The sequence below is a fragment of the Lactuca sativa genome, chromosome 7, assembly GCF_002870075.4.
Source record: "Lactuca sativa cultivar Salinas chromosome 7, Lsat_Salinas_v11, whole genome shotgun sequence".
Lineage (NCBI taxonomy): Eukaryota > Viridiplantae > Streptophyta > Magnoliopsida > Asterales > Asteraceae > Lactuca > Lactuca sativa.
The window spans coordinates 59,887,531-59,897,773 of NC_056629.2; the positions used below are offsets into that span (position 1 = coordinate 59,887,531).

At 33.1% G+C, this 10,243-nt stretch overlaps 1 long non-coding RNA gene across 1 annotated transcript; it reads right to left on the reverse strand.

Annotated features, from left to right (window-relative positions):
* Positions 1-6,725: 6,725 nt before the first annotated feature.
* On the reverse strand, positions 6,726-10,026 carry LOC111883895 (uncharacterized). The gene is made up of 2 exons (XR_006184900.2): positions 9,705-10,026; positions 6,726-7,076 (listed from the first exon to the last, which is right to left on the reverse strand). It is a non-coding gene; the product is annotated as an uncharacterized LOC111883895 (long non-coding RNA).
* Positions 10,027-10,243: the final 217 nt, after the last annotated feature.

Sequence of the window (10,243 nt, forward strand, 5' to 3'; positions counted from 1 at the left end):
TGTTTATATATTTTCAGATGCAAAGAAGAGAAAACAATGTCCAATCATTTGAAAAGCTTCGCCAGGTTAGCTTTTTGACCCATATATGTTCTCATCCTACTTCTTAATCTTACATTTTATTTGTCAATCATGTGAGACGCAATCTTGATCAAGCCAAAAACTTACTAGAAGCTTTAATCAATGTACCTTTTGAGACATTTCTTTTTATTTTTTATTTTTATTTTGGTAGTGATAATGACTAGATGAAGAATGTGTGCAAGAGAGGAGAAAAAGAGACATGTTTACCTTTTGAGAATCATCGTTCACAGAAGAACCCTATCCCTTTCATCTTTTAGTTTTCACCTCTAGTGAACAACCCTATCCCTTTCATCTTTTAGTTTTCACCTCTGTATGTGTGGTTGGTTGAACACAAGTTTACCCTTGGAAGCAATTTGAATTTACTTTTAATCCACATTGATCTTTATATGTTTGTTTTTTGAAATATTGGATAAAATATATGGATTTTGTTTTTTTAAAAATGACATTTAATTTTCATATTATAATTGTGAAGATTTATTTGGTTATTTTTGTTGTATTGTAAAAATTTATAGGATTGAAATTTTCTTTTGTCCAATTGGATATTGTCATATTTCATACTAAAAATGACATTTAGTATTTCAATAATTTCTTAATTATTGACCTCTTTTTGTGTCTAATATGATAAATCAGTGACGTGTTATAGTCATTAATTAGATAAACATGTGACAACTTTCTATGGTTACTAATTGGATAAAACAGTGACGACATTTATTGGTCACTAAGTAGAAAAAATAGTGACGACTTTCGTTGATTAGTGACAACATTAGTGACGAAGTGGGTCGTCACAGATTTAGTGACGAATATATTTTAGTCACTGTTTAGTGACCATATTTATATTTGGTCACTAAGTCGGTTTTGTGACGGACCTATAGTGACGAAAAGTGACGACCGGAATTTTGGTCACTAAATCATTTAGTGACGATTCATTCTATTGTTAGTGACCATTTTGTTTTGGTCACTAATTGACATTTTTTTTGTAGTGATGGTTTGAGTGGGGTGCGGTGTGTTGGTCCTTTTTCAAGTTTATATCAATTTAAATTTTAAAAATTAACGATGCAAATTGTAAAATGTTGTATTATGAACAAGTTAGTCATTTTACTTTGGACATTCACAAAGAAACCCTCCTCTAACGACCTACATTTGCAAAAAGGAAACTATTGCAACCCAAGAAAACATCATTTTTGCATTATATATTCTCTTGAATTGCACAATATTAAAAAACCATTATGCAACCTTTGGTATCTCCAAATGCATTATGTACCGTTTCGTATCTCAATCCATCAAAATCACACACTTTGACCATCAAAGCTATTAAAACAAGTTTGATGTTGTAATCTGAATCGATTTCATTTTTTTTATTCCCATTTGATACACTGTTCAATAAAATGCCACAATGAATTCTTTGTTGGGATTGATGGATGATATTTAGTTGTATTGAAAGATTTTTTATATTGATATTGTCCCTTTGTACTTACTTTTCTTGAAAAATAATATTTTTTGGGAGCTTGGTTTCATTTGATATTAAATTTTTGGGTGAAAACGGAAACTGTTGTTAATTCTTTGGGTATGAAATTGTAGCAATAGAAGTTGTCTCAACTTTGAGTTCCATGTCTGTGTGACTATTCTTGTCTGAGTCTATAACCTTGTTTTTATCAATTCTCAGAATTAGACTTATAATGTCGCTCATGATTTGATATCGAAGAGTTGCATATGGATCAATCTTCCAACTCTGTTGCTATTAGTTCCTGATTACAAACAGAACTTATAGGAACTAATTAAGTAAACTAAATAAATCACATATTTACATCCTCGAGGTGATTTATAAATATTTCTCTGTATCAGTTCTCCGGTTATCATCTAGGAATATTTGTCCATCCCGTCTTAATATTATTACTTTTGATGAGATGTTTATATAATTTCATATGCTTTGTTTTGTCCTGAAGAACCAGATTATGAATTTGGGACAAGTATTAGTAAAATAACAAGAGTACATGTTCTTAATCTTTCACTGCTAATTAATTTCCACTCTCGCTCATCTAGCTAGGAATTCCTTAATCTTTCTAGGCACATTCAGATGTATACCTTGGAGGCATAAGCTTTATGATTTTGTGACAATTATTAGTAAGAAAATTAGATTACATGTCCTTATCCAGTTTCTACTAGCTGTTTAATCATCAAGTTCAAGTATAACAGGCAAACAACTGTTTGTAGGAGATAGAGTGAAATGACTTCTTAATTATCCCTCTTATCATTGTTTTGTTTTGGTTATGGACTAGAGAATTCCCATATGTGGAACTTTTTCAAGACATAACCACAGTTGGTGAAATGAAATGGGTGTCACCATAGAAGACAATAGGAAAATATGCATTCTTTATTAGCATGTTGAATCCTTCGGCTGCTATTAAACCGGATTCATAAAAGAGATTTTAGGCATTACAGGGTAAGTTTAAGACCTCAACTTCCAGCGATTGTCCTACTAAAGAATTGAGTTGCTAGAAGTTTCAAAATTCTGGATTTGCGAGTAATATGACAGCATATATATGATATGTTTTCAACTTCTATGCAGAAAGGTAGCAAGTTTGAAGATGAACATTGTTGCACATATATTGAAGGTGCACTAGACCTTATGGTTTTGAAGGCAATGCTTGAATCTGGACCAAAGCATGGAGCATATGTCAGAGTGAGAAAGTTCAGTCAATAACTTGCATGGCTTTTTTTAACATTAGGGATTACTTTAGGGTCTCTAAAGAATCAGTTATGTGGAACAATTTTTGGTGATGTGTATCTTCTAAGTGAACTTGTCATATAAATGATTGTTAATTTTTAATATACTTTGGGAATGCAATGATATAGTATGATACAGAGGTTTTGTGATCTGTGAAAAATACTTTTTATAGTGTTTATTACATAAATTTTATGGCCGTTTATACAATTTTTATGTTAATGTGATAGTTGTAGTTATTTAGTCAATTACCATGAGTCTATGGTGTTAGACTATATAAAGTCTGTACATGGGCAGACCTATGTAGTAGCCTAGGATAGAACGGGCAAACCCTCAAATTTTCTATAAGAGTGTAAAAAAGAAATTCAAATTTTTTTTTATTTAATATAAGTGCAACTCCTAAGGAAAATCCGCCACTCACTTTATTTTATAGCTTATTGTAAAATATTAAAGCCTATATACATTATGTGTTAAAAGGGTATTTTTGTCATTTTCATGTAATTTCATTCTATTACATACTAGCAAAGTAACCATATATTATTTTATCAAAATTTTACCCAATAAACAGTGGCGGACCTTAGTGGTGCCCGGGGGGTCTCGGGCCACTTCTCCGATTCCGGCACGTAGTGTAAAAATTATGTTTTTTCTATTAGGTGCACCAGCTTAAAATACAAGTGCCACTACTTATTTAGATTTTTTTCGGAAAGAATTTTTTAGTGTCATCCCTACTAAAACCTTCTGCGTCCGCCATTGCCAATAAATGCAAAGTAGTTCGCTGCTATAATTGGGTTGATTTTTCGAAATATAATGTTGTAGCAAAAAGAATGTTGGGATTAAATGCTAGAATTGGTTACCTTTCTCAAAACATGATGTTGTAAAAGCGAGAACTGAAAGTATGTTGTTGTATATTGCATTTAGCCTTAATAATTAATGAAAATTCTACAGGAATTACCTTGAAAGCTAAGGTGAGTGACAACTAATGTATGTATAGAGTGTCCCTAGAGTATAGAATAGTCAAATTATAGTCCATAAGGCTATAGGGAGTGGTTCGACAAAGGCTTGACAATTGGTGAGTTGGACTCGGCGGCGCACACCATGCCCTAAGACACAGGCACACCGAGCTCGACAGGTGTAATCTGCAACATCCATAAGATGAGAGAGCGTGACAAAAATTCAAATTTTCAAAATTTTTTAACTTACAAAAATATCCGTTTTTTCACCATATATTCAAAATTTTAACTCTATTTTAACCACTATAAATACCAAGAATTATCCAATTTTATATCATACAATCACCTTCAATATTCTTCATATTTCACTCAAACATTCCTCTTATTTGGTGAAAATGGCTTCCTCCAATTCCCTGTCCAACCCAAAACTCCAAGAAAAATACCCAAAATACAACCACTTCAAACTCTTCATCACCCATCTTCTACCAAAGTTAAATGGATTTCTCTATTTTTTTAACCCACTGCTTTCCGTTATCCCAAATTATGGGCCATACTACAATCCATATCCTAGCCAATCCCAACCCCAACTCCAATCCCGATCCCAATCTCAATCCCATCCCCAATTCCAATCCATATCTCAATCCCTATTCCAATCCCTTAATGATTTCAACTCATTTTAGGCCCTTCAAGAAACCCAATTCAAATTCCAATCCCAAACCCAAGCGCAACCCCAATTCCAATCCAAACCCCATGAAATGGATTCCAGTCCCGAAGATGATCAACCTCAACCAAAACTCAAGAAAAAGGAAAGGCATCTTGTAAGAATTGGACCCTTACAGAAGAGAAGGTGTTGGCACGTGCATGGGTTAATATTTTAGAAGACACAAAAGTTAGGAACGACCAAGATAAGCCAACTTTTTACCGAAAAGTTACAAGGCGTTTTCTCTCCGAAGTGAAGCTTGGAGACTACTCGAAAAAAGATCAAATTTTCTCAGAATGGAGGAACACCAACAAAGTTGTCATAGAGTTTAACGTCATTTTCTTGAACGTGAAGCGCGAGTAGCAAAGTGGTGCGAATGATGAAACAATATTGAAGAAAGCTCTAGCAATTTACCGACATGATAAGAGGGAAACACTCAAATTTATTGATTTTTCGGATATTGTGAAGGAGTCTAAAAAATGGCAAGATATCAAAACTTCATAATCATACACGAGTGGTTCTAAAAGAATCAAAATATCTGAAACCATTCATAGCCAATCATCGGATGCGTATATCGGGGTAGACCTCAACGAAGATAAGCCTAATGAGGTTGCAAGACCTAGTCATCCCATGAGACGACACCAAGCAAAACAAAAGGGTAAAGTGATCGCAAGTAGTTCGAGTGATGTAGATAAAATGACAAGCATGACGGACAACTTAAATACTACTTTAGAGCAACACTTGAGTGTTGCAAAAGAGAAAAAAAAATGTTTTGTGACATGAAAGTTTTAATGAAAGATATCAGTCGTCACTGTAGAGAACACGAAAAAAGAATTTGCGTTAAAGATCAAAGACAAGATTGCAAATATATATATATATATATATATATATATATATATATATATATATATATATATATATATAACGAAAAAAGAATTTGCGTTAAAGGTCAAAGACAAGATTGCAAATATATATATATATATATATATATATATATATATATATATATATATATATATATATATATATATATATATATATATATATATATGATATAGATCCGGTAAGAAATTTTTTCTACATATTTTTGTGACGAACAAAAGAAATGAATCACTAGATGAATCAAAAATAACATGATTCACCAAAAAAAAATCTCAAAAAAACACACCAATGATTCATTTATATAATGATTTCGTTGTTATTCATTAAAATTGTCATAAAAGTGATTTTTTTTTAATTTACTTTAAAATGAATCATGAAGATGTTTTTTTGGGAATTTTTTCTTGTGAATCATCTTACCTTTTAATCATTTATTGATTCATTTTGTATGTTTGCTAAAAAAATATGTAGAAAAAAAAACCTTCTTACCTTCCTACCAAAATTTTCATTCTTATTTGGTCTTGACTATATATATATATATATATATATATATATATATATATATATATATATATATATATATATATATATATATATATATATATATATATATATATATATATATATATATATATATATATATATATATATATATAACATTCATGTTTTATTTTTATATATTTCGTGTTTCGTATTCTTAATCCATATGTTCTATTTTCTAATGTTAAGTTTTATTGTAATTTCCTCTACTAGTTAATTAAAATTCTAGTTTTTATATAAATTAATTTTTGAAATGTAAAAGAAAAAAAAAACTTGTTACATAGCAAACCACCCTAAATTAGCAAGATGTTAAAGAGTTGTAACAAATGTGATGTGGAGCCTCCTACGTGGAAGCAAAAAGGGTGTGCAAAAAGTGACACTATTCCCTCTCGCCTAATGAAAACCAAGATAAGAGTGCCCACTTTTGGCAAAAGAGTGAGTAACAATCAAATTGTTTAAATAAGGCTTCGGGGAGTGGAACGACATTATGCTCGGCAAGCCCATGGCAAACATGGAAAACACCACCCCACAATGGTGGCATGGCAAGGAAAAAGAAGCCACACGGAAATGGGTTGGCAAGGAGAGAATGTGTGCATGTGTGTTACTATTTTGGTTGACCATATTCAATGTCATTTTTGACTCGCCCACCATGGTGGCATGTTAAGCTCGTAGTGTGGCAAAAATGACATGGCGGTACATGGATGCCAAAAAGCTGAGATGGCAACGATGACACCACTTCTAATAAGTCGCAAGATGCACATACACCAATAGTGGTTCTTAAATGTCTTGAAAAGATTCTATATATTGGAATTTTATGGGTGTATGATAATAAATATTAAAAAAAATAATAATAAGATAAGAGTGCTAACAAGTCAAAACTTATCTAATAGATTAACCTTAGAACAATCATGGGAGAAGTACCACATCCATTCATTATAGAACATGCATTTTCAATTTTTATCATCATTAATGATTTCATCATAGCTCTGGTATCGTGTTGGTATCATGCCCAAGGGTCAAACCATGACTCATATAATATCAGCAAAAGACTTCAACCTGCTAAAAAAAGCACATTATGGTTACGATTTGACCAAGATGTCACACCATTGTTGTCAAAAGTCTTGAACCTCTTCCTGGTTGATGATGATATCATCATCATCATCATCATGATTTTGATTTCTAGTCATACTTTTTGTCTTAGCCATTCCTACGCTCAGTATGTCATTATTCTTCAATTAGCAACACCCAATGATATAAAGAAACATCATCAATCCGTGACTACTCAATGACATGATAAAACAAGGTTTGATGACTGAACTAAAACCAACAACTATAATAGAATATGGTCTAAATCATCCAAAGCTCCAAACAATGTTGCCCAACAAGATTTTGGAAAATAAATATAACACATTTCAGCTCTATCTCTTACAAACCATTGTAGGCTGTTATCTTTGATCTTGATGCTCCAGCAGCTATTAGAAAACATATAAGAATATGTACTCTAATTTGATTACTAATAATTGTCCTAAAATATAAATTTTATGCCTCCAAGATATATATCTGATTTATAAAGATTTAGGAAGTCCTAGATGACCAAGAGTGGAAGTTAGCAGTGAAAGATTTAGAAGTTGCACTCTAATTATCTTACTAATAGTTGTCCCAAACTAGTAAAGCAAGCTATTAACACATGATATGGAGTTTTGAGGATGTAAGGATATGATTTTATTTAGTTCTTTCATTAGTTCAAAGTTTGGCACGCTTGAAATATTGTTAGTGTTCCGCAATTGACATCTCATGTGGGTCTTACAGCATTTTTACGTGGGTTGCTCAGATGGTGCGCTTGCCATACATGTTTGAAGTTTCTTCTTTTTCTCCTCTACTGCTAGAGTAAGCATAAAGGGGAACCTTGATTTTAGAGTCTTGATGAATGAAGCAAGAGATGTTGTTTATGACTAAAAAATTGGTAGCTTGATCTTTGACATCATACACTTCTTCAGAGTGTATTGATTACTTGTTAAAATTGCGAGAGATGAAACACATCATTACCTAGACCATGAAATCATAAGAGGATTTGAAGCTAGCAAGATAGAAATCATAAATATTATTTAGTGTCCCTGGACTCTAGAATACAAAGATAGGAGTGCCAACCAAAATGTTTAAATAATAAGTTCCAAGATTCACATACACCAACGTCTTAAAAAGGTTCTACTAGGTCCCCAATGTAAAAACAAAGATACGAGTGCTAATTAAGAAGTCATCACTCATCTAAGAGATTAACATTCAAACAATCATGGGGGAAGTACCACATCCATTGATGATAGAACATGCATTTTTGACTTTTATCATTGTCAATGAAGTAATCAAGACTCTAGTATCATGTCCGAGCATCAGTCCATGACTCTGGTTTAATAGGAGCAACAGACTTCACCTTGCTCACAAAGAACGCATATTCTCCCTTCCTTTCTGGTGAAACCCACTTCTTTTCACCAAAATCTAATTCCAAAACCTTTTTCGGTATTCCATACCTATGTATCATATAAAGGTTTTCACTCAAATTAACAAGCTCTTGTTCTAACATGTCTGACATTCGAAAACTCTTGGTCTCAACTAACATCCATTTGTGCTTCCACTTCGGATCCAGTCTCAGTTCACGTAAAGAACAATCGAAATGTAGGGTATATATCTTACCCTTAAAAGCATGTAAATCAAGGATATAGAGAGAGGGAAGAGTGGAGGAGACATGAATCCATCTTTGTTTACCAGCTATATGATACGATATTTTTCTATGTAACACAACAAACACCCACCTAGATATTGAAGGTGAAAAGACAAGGATAGCCTTGATTCTGTCTTCATCAACACTTACATATAATATGGTGAAACCATCAAGATATTTGTTGACTAAATGAAAAAAAAAAAAGGCATCGAGATTATAAGCCCATTTCAGCTCTAGATCTTACAAACCATTGTAGGCTTGTTATCTTTGATCTTGATGTTCCAGCAGCTATTGGAAAATGGATAAGAATATGTACTCTAATTAGAATACTAATAGTTGTCCCAAGATGATAAAGTTTATGCCTCCAAGATTTACATCAGCTTTAGAAAGATTTCGGAAGACATAGATGATCAAGAGTAGAAGTTAGCAGTGAAAGATTAAGAAGATGCACTCTAATTATCTTTACTAATAGTTGTCCCAAACTGGTAAAACAAGATATTAACAAATCACCTTGAAGATGGAGTTTTGAGGATGTAAAGATATGATTTTATTTAGTTCCAAAACATTGATATGAGGAAAATACAACACATAGCACTAGATCTATTTCCTGCGACTTGATTCTCATTCAGTGAAATGAACCATGAGTAGTACAAAATATACGCCCACATTCAATGGTTGTTAGCAGCAAGTTATCGCATATGGAAACTAAGGTTTTCATGTGAGAATCTCAAGTGCTAAATAGGTCACCTGCAAACTAAATTGCAACTTTAAGTAACTGTAAAGTGCAAAAACCAGTGTTAGTTACCCAAATTGAACTGATTAGAACACAGTGAAATCAGGTCCGTTTAGGTCAGACTAAATTTTGGCAGAATAATTAGATTAGGATGAATAGCATCAAATATGGAGAAATCTATAACAACTTAACTCAGATTTTGCATTAGATTGAGTGACCTGAATTAAAAAGTTAGGGTAAATCGACAAGCAAAGACGAACCACCCAAATAGATAACTAGGAAGAGGTATAGATTAGAGAGTAAAAAGGGCGAAAAGCAAATAGAGAAATAAATCGACAAGCAAAGACGAAGCACCCACGTAAAGAAGCTAAAGAGAGAAAATACACCTGCAATGACATCTGGGGAAGGGTGGAGTTGAGTGTTGAGTGTTGAGAGACTAAGACCTATGGGTATGGGCAAGGGTATAGGTCAACGGAGAAGCGCTTTATGCCCATGTGGCAGCCTAATAACGGCGCCGTCCAAATACAAGAAAGGCAGAGCCCGAAGCCTGTGGTCCGTTCCTTTCCCAACTATAGTTGAACTTGCCCGAATGAAATCTTTTATCTTCTTGCAAGGAGAGTGTTTGATTACCAAGTTCGATTACCATAAGTGGAAGTTCAAACCTTTATATCTCCGATATATAGGATATAATGTTAGAAAATAAGAAATTTTGGTAGATAGTATGGCTTGACAATGTCGAGCTAAGACTATCACGAAGTAAACATAGGGTCTGTCTCAGCCTTGACTATGGAATCCAATTCCCTAGCGACTATATATGTTCCCCTTTTTTCCTTCGGTCTTTCAAGCCATGGATCCTACAATTCCCTATGAAACTCCCTGACAACCCCTTCAATCCATCTTCATCTTGGTTGGCAGCCTAGATTGA